This window comes from Haliotis rubra, unplaced genomic scaffold, assembly GCF_003918875.1.
Source record: "Haliotis rubra isolate DU_JTF1 unplaced genomic scaffold, ASM391887v1 Scf203, whole genome shotgun sequence".
Taxonomy (NCBI): domain Eukaryota; kingdom Metazoa; phylum Mollusca; class Gastropoda; order Lepetellida; family Haliotidae; genus Haliotis; species Haliotis rubra.
In genome coordinates, this window is record NW_025766037.1 from 1557709 (window position 1) to 1570637 (window position 12929).

General features: G+C 39.3%; 1 long non-coding RNA gene across 1 annotated transcript; it reads left to right on the top strand.

Annotated features, from left to right (window-relative positions):
• The first annotated feature begins 5175 nt into the window (after nucleotides 1-5175).
• LOC124275804 lies at nucleotides 5176-12609 on the top strand. Its single transcript, XR_006898357.1, has 3 exons — nucleotides 5176-5264; nucleotides 11238-11299; nucleotides 12578-12609. It is a non-coding gene; the product is annotated as an uncharacterized LOC124275804 (long non-coding RNA).
• The last annotated feature ends 320 nt before the right edge of the window (nucleotides 12610-12929 follow it).

The window sequence follows — 12929 nt, forward strand, 5'->3', positions numbered from 1 at the left end:
TATATAACACAGCAGTGGTAATGCCAATGTGGGTCAACAATATTCACCTGACAGTATATAATACAGCAGTGGTAATACCAATGTGGGATAACAATATTCACCTGACGGTATATAATACAGCAGTGGTAATGCCAATGTGGGATAACAATATTCACCTGACAGTATATAATACAGCAGTGGTAATGCCAATGTGGGATAACAATATTCACCTGACAGTATGTAATAGAGCAGTGGTAATGCCAATGTGGGATAACAATATTCACCTGACAGTATATAATGCAGTAGTGGTAATGCCAATGTTGGATATCAATATTCACCTGACAGTATATAATACAGCAGCCGTAATGCCATTGTGGGATAACAATATTCACCTGACAGTATATAATACAGCAGTGGTAATGCCAATGTGGGATAACAATATTCACCTGACAGTATATAATACAGCAGTGGTAATACCAATGTGGGATAACAATATTCACCTAACAGTATATAATACAGCAGTGGTAATGCCAATGTGGGATAACAATATTCACCTGACAGTATATAATACAGCAGTGGTAATGCCAATGTGGGTCAACAATATTCACCTGACAGTATATAATACAGCAGTGGTAATGCCAATGTGGGATAACAATATTCACCTGACAGTATATAATACAGCAGTGGTAATGCCAGTGTGGGATAACAATACTTACCTGACAGTATATAATACAGCAGTGGTAATGCCAGTGTGGGATAACAATATTTACCTGACAGTATATAATACAGCAGTGGTAATACCAATGTGGGTCAACAATATTCACCTAACAGTATATAATACAGCAGTGGTAATGCCAATGTGGGATAACAATATTCACCTGACAGTATATAATACAGCAGTGGTAATGCCAATGTGGGATAACAATATTCACCTGACAGTATATAATGCAGCAGTGGTAATGCCAATGTGGGATAACAATATTCACCTGACAGTATATAATACAGCAGCCGTAATGCCTTTATGGGATAACAATATTCACCTGACAGTATATAATACAGCAGTGGTAATGCCAATGTGGGATAACAATATTCACCTTACAGTATATAATACAGCAGTGGTAATACCAATGTGGGATAACAATATTCACCTGACAGTATTTAATACAGCAGTGGTAATGCCAATGTGGGATAACAAAATTCACCAGACAGTATATCAAACAGCAGTGGTAATGCCAATGTGGGATAACAAAATTCACCAGACAGTATATCAAACAGCAGTGGTAATGCCAATGTGGGATAACAATATTCACCTGACAGTATATAATACAGCAGTGGTAATGCCAATGTGGGATAACAATATTCACCTGACAGTATATAATACAGCAGTGGTAATGCCAATGTGGGTCAACAATATTCACCTGACAGTATATAATACAGCAGTGGTAATGCCAATGTGGGATAACAATATTTACCTGACAGTATATAATACAGCAGTGGTAATGCTAGTGTGGGATAACAATATTTACCTGACAGTATATAATACAGCAGTGGTAATGCCAATGTGGGATAACAATATTCACCTGACAGTATATAATACAGCAGTGGTAATGCCAATGTGGGATAACAATATTCACCTGACAGTATATAATACAGCAGTGGTAATGCCAATGTGGGATAACAATATTCACCTGACAGTATATAATGCAGCAGTGGTAATGCCAATGTGGGATAACAATATTCACCTGACAGTATATAATACAGCAGCCGTAATGCCTTTATGGGATAACAATATTCACCTGACAGTATATAATACAGCAGTGGTAATGCCAATGTGGGATAACAATATTCACCTGACAGTATATAATACAGCAGTGGTAATACCAATGTGGGATGACAATATTCACCTGACAGTATTTAATACAGCAGTGGTAATGCCAATGTGGGATAACAAAATTCACCAGACAGTATATCAAACAGCAGTGGTAATGCCAATGTGGGATAACAAAATTCAACAGACAGTATATCAAACAGCAGTGGTAATGCCAATGTGGGATAACAATATTCACCTGACAGTATATAATACAGCAGTGGTAATGCCAATGTGGGATAACAATATTCACCTGACAGTATATAATACAGCAGTGGTAATGCCAATGTGGGTCAACAATATTCACCTGACAGTATATAATACAGCAGTGGTAATGCCAATGTGGGATAACAATATTCACCTGACAGTATATAATACAGCAGTGGTAATGCCAGTGTGGGATAACAATATTTACCTGACAGTATATAATACAGCAGTGGTAATGCTAGTGTGGGATAACAATATTTACCTGACAGTATATAATACAGCAGTGGTAATGCCAATGTGGGATAACAATATTCACCTGACAGTATATAATACAGCAGTGGTAATACCAATGTGGGATAACAATATTTACCTGACAGTATATAATACAGCAGTGGTAATGCCAATGTGGGTCAACAATATTCACCTGACAGTATATAATACAGCAGTGGTAATGCCAATGTGGGATAAGAATATTCACCTGACAGTATATAATACAGCAGTGGTAATGCCAATGTGGGATAACAATATTTACCTGACAGTATATAATACAGCAGTGCAGTGGTAGTGCCAATGTGGGATAACAATATTCACCTGACAGTATATAATACAGCAGTGGTAATGCCAATGTGGGATAACAATATTCACCTGACAGTATATAATACAGCAGTGGTAATGCCAATGTGGGATAACAATATTCACCTGACAGTATATAATACAGCAGTGGTAATGCCAATGTGGGATAACAATATTTACCTGACAGTATATAATACAGCAGTGGTAATGCCAGTGTGGGATAACAATATTCACCTGACAGTATATAATACAGCAGTGGTAATACCAATGTGGGATAACAATATTCACCTGACAGTATATAATACAGCAGTGGTAATGCCAATGTGGGATAACAATATTCACCTGACAGTATATAATACAGCAGTGGTAATGCCAATGTGGGATAACAATATTCACATGACAGTATATAATAAAGCATCCGTAATGCCATTGTGGGATAACAATATTCACCTGACAGTATATAATACAGCAGTGGTAATGCCAATGTGGGATAACAATATTCACCTGACAGTATATAATACAGCAGTGGTAATGCCAATGTGGGATAACAAAATTCACCAGACAGTATATAATACAGCAGTGGTAATGCCAATGTGGGATAACAATATTCACCTGACAGTATATAATACAGCAGTGGTAATGCCAATGTGGGATAACAATATTCACCTGACAGTATATAATACAGCAGTGGCAATGCCAATGTGGGTCAACAATATTCACCTGACAGTATATAATACAGCAGTGGTAATGCCAGTGTGGGATAAATGATATTTTTATCGTTTGAGGGACGAATGAGATAGAAATTACTTTCTCCTAGCGTAGGGGAATACAACAAAGGGGTGTAATTCAGTCGTAGGTGGCGCCTAATGAGAGTATATAAGGCGTATGATATTTGGATTGTCATTCTCGCTTGTTGTGCACCAAGTATACATTGCGTCATGGATACTTCTGAATCTGGCAATCCCATTAACGACAAACTCGACGCCATTTTAAAGCGCATGGACTCTTCTCAGTTGGATTTGGAACGCAAGATCCAATCTAGAATAGAGGCTAGTCTCGAGGGTGTGAGAGAAGAATTTGCAAAAACCACAAACGAAATCCAGAAATTGAAGGCCGATAAAGACTTTACATGGTCTAGAGAAGGTAATATAATCCAGTACAATTTTAACACAGAGACACTTGAGGCCTTTCGTCAGATTGAATTTGGTCTAGAGTATGGAAAGTTAGACTACATTAAAGAAGTTGTGCAGAGCGAGGTATCCAGGATAGAGAATCGTAATAAGTTGATAAGAATAGCTGATTCTTCCGAAGCTGGTTGGGAGACGGTACGTCACTATGTGTCACGTGAGTTGGCTGAGAACTCTGATGATGACAGGCGTATTACGCGAGCAGAAAACAAGGCTATCAAGAAGATCAAGGCCAAGAATCTGCGATCTTCACGTGGACACCCGTATAGGCCGATATCACGACCTACCTCCAGTACCCAGTCCGTGCAGACCGGTGGGAGTGCGACGCCCGCTGATCCTTTGTCTACTAGGACTCAGCTTTTTCGTGGCCGGGGAGGTCAAAGGTCTGAAGCATGCTTTCACTGCGGTGACTTCTCACACTGGCGTAGGAATTGTCCCCCTCTACGTCAGCAAACATGCCACGTCGGACAGACAGAGTTCAGCCTGATCAGAGTGGTTCTACTGATACGAAAGTTAAGTATCACAGTTTTTGTCAATCTCTCAAGGTTCCATCAGACAATCTGAGATTAACGACAGATTATTACGAGTATGAACAAGGACAGGCAGAAATAATGGTAAAAGGCAGATTAAAAGAAAATATTTCATTTTGGAAGTTTATCAATGCAAGTGATTTTGTTATTGACATCATTGATAATGGCTACAGAATCCTTTTATTCATCCCCAGATAATGGACAGACGAAATAACAGGTCAGCGCTGTGCAATGGTGACTTTGTAGAAAGTGCTATTCATGATTTAGTCAAAGAAGGGTTTGGTCGTTGTTTGTGACAAAGAAACCTACTGTCGTTAGTCCTTTATCTGTTGCTACTCGGTCGTCTGGCAAGAAGAGACTGATTTTAGATCTATCCTTATTAAACAGACATGTTTGGAAATGCTCTGTGAAGTATGAAGACTGGAGAACAGCTCTTATGTACATAAACAAAATGACTGGTTGGTGAAATTTGACATACATTCTGCCTATCACCATGTACATATTTTCGACCCTCATATACTGATTTTTAGGATTTTCTTGGAGTATTGGTGGGGACAGAACATTTTACAAGTTTGTAGTTATGCCTTTTGGGTTGACAACTGCGCCTTACGTGTCTACTAAAATTACACGTCAATTGGTAAAGTACTGGCGATCTCAGTCGTACAGATGTGTGACATTTCTAGATGATGGGATAATGTCTGGTGATAGTTTGAATAGTGCAAGAAGCATTGGGCTAGCTATCAAAGAGTGACCTGATTAAATCCGGTTTTGTACCGAAGGTTGAGAAGTCGTTATGGGAGCCAAGTCAAGTTGTTGAGTGGCTGGGTCTTGTCATTGATACCAGAGTTATGATGTTGTCCATTCCTACACGGAGGCTGGACAAGCTACTGTCGTCTGTCCGATATCTGTTAGATCATCCAGGTAAAGTTCCGGTTCGATCTGTTGCTTCAGTTGTTGTAGATTATTTCCATGAAGATTGTAGCGGGTTCCGTTTGCCAGTTGATGACAAGATCATTGAGTATTCAGACTCTTGAAGTTATTTCCTGGAGTGATTTGATTTCACTATCTCCTGAGAGTAGAGATCAACTGATATTTTGGAAGAACAATCTGCATAATCATAAGGACTGTATGCTAGTAGAACAACGTGTGGTCACTAAAGTAGTATACAGTGATGCTAGTTCTAGTGGGTATGGCGGATATTGTGTTCAGCTTGGCCAGAGTGAGATATATGGACACTGGTCTACAGAAGACGCGAATAAGAGTTCAACATGGAGAGAGCTGATGGCGGTGAAGGTGGTTCTTCAAAACTTGGCTTGGGAGTTAGCCTCGCAGCGAGTAAAGTGGTTCACTGACAATACGAACGTTGAATCCATAGTGTGTAAAGGTAGCATGAAACCAGATTTGCAGGCTATTGCCAGATCTATATACGATGTGTGTTTATCTCATTCTGTGCATTTGGAAATGCAATGGGTCCCTAGATCACTTAATGATAAAGCTGACTTTTTGAGCAAGGCAATTGATCACGATGATTGGGGAATTTCGCAATATATTTTTAGAAATCTGGAGAAGATGTGGGGAAGATATGATGTCGACAGATTTGCTTCTCAATATTTTATTGTATGAAAGGCCATAGGCCCATATACAAAAGAGATACATCTTAACAATGGCATATATAATCAATTTTCTAACTTATCAATTCTTTTCTTAACAAAAATGCATTGTAGATAAATAGAGCAACTTTGTGTTGTTTTGGAGGTTCTTTGCTGGAAAGTAAGGAAGACAATAGATTAACGTTGATTTGAGATAAAGACAGTTGCGGTAGATACTTATTTCTTACATTTTCATATACAGGACAAATAAACATAAAATGGAATTCGTCTTCAATAATAAAACAGAATGGACATAATCTTTGGGTTTTTTTCCATAGAAACATATCTTCCACGGTTAATTAATAAATCATTAAGGCCTAATCTAAACCGTATAAAAGCATTGCGAATATTTCTGTATTGAAGGTGAGCAAGATAACACTCTGGCTCAAGCAACGACTTAAACTGACGATATGAATCGTATCTAGAACTTTCATTAATAGTTGAATGCCATTCCTGCTTAAACATATCAATAGCCCGCATACGAAACTGTTTAATAAACATATTTGCATTGCCAACTGTCTGTGATAACCAAATACAACCAAAACCATATCTAAATAGTAAGGTGCGAATATGAGATGTCCAGTTATTCTTTCCAAGATAATCAAGATGTAAAAGCATATTGAAAGCTTTTTTAGGTAAACGATGTTCAGGCATATTAATTATTTTACACCAATATTTTAAACAACGACAATAAGATGATATGTACAATGGGAACCTCCCACATTCACCATAAACCATAACATTTGGTGTTGACAAACCAACATTTAGAAACTTTTACAGGCAAGCAAATGAATTTTTTCTATGGTATAATACTCTTTAAAACCCCACATTTCAGATCCATACAGTAAAATCGGTTGTATCTGAGAGTCAAATAATTTGAAGTAAATAGTCGGTGGAACAAGACCGAGCATAGGAACAACAGAGTGAAGTTGTAAAAGAGCTTTCTTTGCTCTCCTCGCCAGGTTAAGTACGGACTTATTCAGATTCAGCGTATGGGTAAACAATATGCCAAGGTATTTATAATCATTCACAACATTCATACGTTTATCTTTAAAAAACCATTTCTCTCTAGCCGACAAAGGACCACCTCTTCGGAATATAACGATGTTTGTTTTATCTAGATTCACACTCAACTGCCATTTATCTGTATACGCTGAGAGTATATCTATTTGATTTTGAAAACCAATTGCAGAGCTGGACATAAGAATGACATCATCAGCAAATAATAACATAAAAAGTTCTATTACATCGGGGGAGAGTTGGATGCCATGTTTACCAGACTTCATGATATTTAAATATAATTCGTTAATGAAAAAGGAGAAAAGTAAAGGACTTAAAATACATCCTTGACGCAGACCGACAGGACAATCGAAAAAGTCACTTACACCATAGCCACAGCGGACACATGACTTTACATTGGAATACATCGATCTTATGATACCATACATTTTACCTCTCAAACCTATATTTCTTAGGCATTTCCACATTCTACCTCTATCTACAGAATCAAACGCCTTTTGAAATCTACAAAAGCTACATACAACTTTCGCTTGCTAAAGGATAAATATCTCTCAATAATAGCATACAAGGTAAATATATGATCAAATGTTGAGTAGTCCTTTCTAAATCCAGCTTGAGGTTCCGGTATTAAATCTCTCATATTCGACCACTGTGTTAACCTACTGTTGATAATAGATGTAAAAGTTTTACCTAGAATACTAGTCAGAGAAATACCCTATAATTGTCAGGATTTTGTGCATTTCCGTTTTTATATAACGGGATAATAATAGATTGCGCCCATACGGAAGGAAAACGACCTGTATCAAATATTCGATTGAACATTTTAACCAGGAAGGGCATAATGTCAGGTAATGAGTATTTTAGCATTTCTGAAATAACACCATCAACTCCAGCAGATTTACCAACTTTAAGACGAGACACAGCATTCAGTATATCATATTCCGTAATAGGTGATTCCAGCACAAGCCTATCAACATCGTTAAACTCTTCATTTAGCACATCGCTGTCACAATCTGATAACCAATTGTCAACATCGTAAGAAATATCTTCCTTGGAAAAGAGATTCTTAAAATGACATAACCATTCCGTTTGCGATATATTTACTATGGGGGTAGAGCGACTTTGCAGAGAACGTATATTTTCCAAAATAGTTTCGGGCTGTTTAGGGAGTTATTAAGTCGCTCAAGTCTTGACGATTGGATATCATATTTGAACTTTCTGCAAGAAGATTTATAAATGTTTCTAAGTCTGCAGTAACCTTTACGATTATATTCACTACGACATCGTCTAAATTTTCTTAGGGCTTTCCTGCTTTCTGTCCTCGCTTGTCTACAAGCTTTATTCAATTTAGGTTTACTAGTTCCAGGATCAAAATGCTTCATTTGTCTTTTCATACTTGAAGCTGAATGAAGAAGACAATGTACAAAATCTGCAATACCCTCTTCATGGGAATTTTCAAGTTTAGTTAATAAAGAATTATCATTGATATGCAGCATCTGTCTCAATGATGCAGTAAATAAGTCTACCTTCGATTCATCCCAGACAAATCTAAAGTCAGCGTCATGGTCATCACAATCTACAGTACGCTTAGCATGACTGCTTAAAGGAAACCTGCAAGATAACTCAAGGGGGAAATGGTCGGAGTCCAACCGATCACCAACATTTAGCATTTCTACAAACTCAAAAAAACTAACAGATGCAAGAAAATAATCAACAACACTAGAACCCCTTTCTCCTACATAAGTAAACTCGCCGCCTTTGTCACCTTCAACTCTCCCGTTCAATATATACAGACGACAAACATAACACAAATCCAATAAAATGCGTCCAAATCTATTAATAGTAGAGTCATGTGACGCCCGCTGCTCGACAGGGCATTGTCTTCTTCAATATATACATCATCATTACCAAAGTCTACACTTTGCTCAAGGATTGGATTATTTTCATTAGCTGTGCGAGCATTAAAATCCCCACAAAGTAATATATGTGATGACGTCAAATCAGTCCAATGATCCAGTATAAAAGCCTCAAGTTTATCAATAAGGCAACCAGAATTATTATTTCTGTTGTAAAATGTAGAGCCTACAGGCGGAACATACATACACAACAACATGAAATCATTAATTAAACTAAATGTAGCTTTGGGAAATTTTAGACATATCAAATTGTCTATCTGTGTGTTAAGTTGAAAGCACTGGTTCACAATTTCTTGTCTCACACAAACACACACCACCAGAACATCTACCTGATGAAGATAGTTTCACTGCTGGGGCAAAGTATGTCTGATATCCAGGTAGCCAGTACAAGTTCGCAAAATCAGTGATAAATGTCTCCGTTAAACACACAATATCAAATGACTTGAGATAAGCTATACAGTCAAGGTCATCAAACTTTTTACACAAGCCACTAATGTTCCATGATAATACTGACAGTTTATTGTTACAGGTGCGCGAGTAGTTTCCATCCTGTGAGAGAGGATCCTGGGCCTGGCCGCACTGCTATCTCCTGTTATGAATGTCACTTCGCCTCGTTTGTCGATTGGTTTCTCCAATCTTCCGTGTCTTGGGGTTGCGCATCATTACGTGGTTTAGTCATCAGCTTACCATTTTAAAGTAGCCGATCAATCCCTGGGCTCTAGCATCCTTAAGTTGTTGGCGTTGTCTGGCGGTTAAATCATTGGAGACGCCATAGCCGTTACTCTTGAGTGTTGCTCGTGATTTCAGAACCTCGATCTTGTCATCAGAGAGGCGTAGTTTAGCGATGAGCGGTCTCGGTTTAGAGATGTCAACACGTTGGGGGCCGAGTCGATGTGGATCGTATGACGTCATCAGCAATCCAGGTCTTAGTCTTTACATTATTGTTCAAAATGTCAAGTACTTTGAACTTACAATCGTTGTGCGACTCCCTGTATCCTCTGCAACGTTGTATAGAATAATGTTGTCACGTCTGCTGAAGGCTTCTGGTTTGTCGATCTCGCTGTCGAACTGTGAAATTTTCTCCTCTACTTTTCCATCTGGACGGAGATCAAGGAGACGTCCTCATACATTATGTCCTGATTGTGACGCACATTTCCAGATCACTATGGAGGTTTGACAGCTTTGTTTCGAGATCTGTAAACCTGGTGCTTAAATCGCGCACTTCTCTCGAGAGTGAGCTGATCTGGCCTCCAAGCTCATGCTTCACGTTCTGTACCTCCTTCAGTATGGTGTCCCTAACTTCGTCTAGGGTCACTGGTCCAGGGTTCATTTCTACGTCGTTAGCACACAGAATCCGATGTGTTATAACCCCAGCCGGCACGGGATTACCTCCTAATAGACAGGCGTCGGGCGTACGTTGAGATTGAGCTACCCAAGCTGTACAATCAGCTTCAACAGGCAAGACGTCAGTGGCATATACAAGTTCATAAACATGCTCTTTTGGTAAATATGAGTGAAAAATCGATATTTTCACATGTGATCATAACAGCATAACTCAATCCCATGTGCAGTGAAAACATCATTGCACACAAAACAAGTCTGAAATGCACATCAGTACCAACGACAGTAGGTGAATACTCGCCATGTTTGTCGAGCGTTACTTGCCGGGTGCCCTTGGGTTGAGAGAAGAGTCCCAATTCTTGCTCTATATACGCCAATCGACACCATTTCTTCTTTTGAAAAGGTCACTTGTAGTATCACACACACGTTTTACACCACCTATGATGTCATAAGTGTGGATTATCACGAGTAAATCAATATATAGTCATTTTTTCCCGAGAGCAACAACACACACGTCTTCTCACCAACGCATGCGCATTCAGAATTGAAAAAATATTGAATTGAATTGACAGATTTGCTTCTCATTACAACGCAAAAGTGTCAACTTTGTGTTCAAGATTCTGGGATCAAGGATGTGTTGCAATAGATGCGTTCACTGAGCATTGGGGTGATACAAACAACTGGATTGTTCCACCTGTGTATCTTGTTTATAGAGTTCTGGCTCATATGAAGGTATGCAAAGCTAAAGGTACTTTGGTTGTGCCAGCGTGGTACTCTGCCAGTTACTGGCCATTGTTGTGTCCGAAAGGAACTTTCATACCTGAGGTGCTTGATTTCATGTATTTACCCAGAGACAAGGAAGCTTATGTACCCAGCCGGATTCAAGGGGGTATGTTTGGTGAGAGAGACTTAACCTTTGACATGTTGGCAATCAATATGAAATACTGATTAACTTATTCTCTTTGCAGATGTCTTTGAGATTGCGTACGCTGATGACATTCATAGCCTTTCAGGCCCAGGCAGAGAGTTGGTTAGTAGAATTCCAGAACTTTTGCAATTTGCACGAGCTGATTCAACTAATAAGAAATATGATTATGGAATGCAGAGGTGGTTAAAGTGGGCGAGAAGTAATGGTATGCCTGTACATTTTCCCTATAAACCTTTACATTGTGCCATTTACCTAGTTTCTGTGATGCAACTAAGCCATTCTTTTCGCCCGTTCATGCGGCTTTTTATAGCATTCGTCATGCTCATAGTATTATTATAGGCTTGCCCAGATCCTACTGATAATCTTCTGGTGAGAAATGTGTTGGGAGGCTGCTAAGCGGAAGTTGGCTAAACAAGTGTGTACAAAAGAGCCTATATCTATCGATATATTAGAAAGTTTGGTTGATTTTTATTCGGATACAGGATGTTTGAAAGATGTCCGCATAGTGTCAATGTGCCTGCTTGCCTATGCTGGAGTTCCTGAGAGATCTGCAGAGTTGCTCTGTTTGAGACGCACTGACATTTTGATTTATAAAGCTTATATGATGGTTTTCATTGAGAAATCAAAGACCGATATGTATAGAGACGGGGCATGGTTATTGATCAGCAGGACAAGTTCCAAGATGTGTCCAGTCATGTGGTTGGAGAAGTATCTGGCGTTAACACAGTTTCCCGAAGAATCACAAGAGTACTTGTATAGGAACATTTCCAAGTGCCATGATAGGTTTGTCCTTAGAAAAGAAAATAGAGCTATGACTTATTCTCGTTTGAGAGTTGTTTATTGAAACGTGTTCTCCTTTCGTTTCTGATATTAGACAGTACGGCTTGGCTACACACAGTTTGCGTGCAGGTGGTGCCTCTGCGGCTGCTAACAGTGGCATCCCGGACAGGATGTTTAAGAGGCATGGCAGATAGAAAAGCGAGAGCGCTAAAGACGGTTATGTCAAAGATTCTGTAGAGAACCGTTTGCGAGTGTCGCAGTCACTTGGCCTCTAGTTTGCCCGTTCTTTGAGTCTCGCGGTGGTGCACAGCATAGCCATCCAATGTGTGTTATGTTATTTGTTGTATTGTGTTGCAAGGGCTAGGAGAAATGATATTTTTATCGTTTGAGGGACGAATGAGATAGAAATTACTTTCTCCTAGCGTAGGAATACAAACAAAGGGGTGTAATTCAGTCGTAGGTGGCGCCTAATGAGAGTATATATAAGGCGTATGATATTTGAATTGTCATTCTCGCTTGTTGTGCACCAAGTATACATTGCGTCATGGATACTTCTGAAAAGTTTTGATATTGTACTTTAACCTATTCTAAATGTTTCAGGTCATTGTATGGCTCGGTGCCATGAGAGCAGCTCGTTGCTACAGGAGAGGTTCGTCGCCTTTTGAGAGAGCTTGTCGCCGTTGGCTATGCTTGGAGCCGATAGAGGCTTGTCGCCACTTGAGAGGTTTGTTGCCATTTTGAGAGGCTTGTCGCCGTTGGCCATGCTTGGCGCCACTTGAGAGGCTTGTTGCCATTTTTGAGAGGCTTGTCGCTGTCGGCCGTGTTTGGTGCCGACTGAGAGGCTTGTCGCCGTCTGCTGGGCTCCGTTGCCAGTTGGTATTGGTTTGTCAGTGTCTCTGAGAGACTTGTCGCCTGCTTCCGTTGAGGCTTGTACATACTTGTAAATATATAT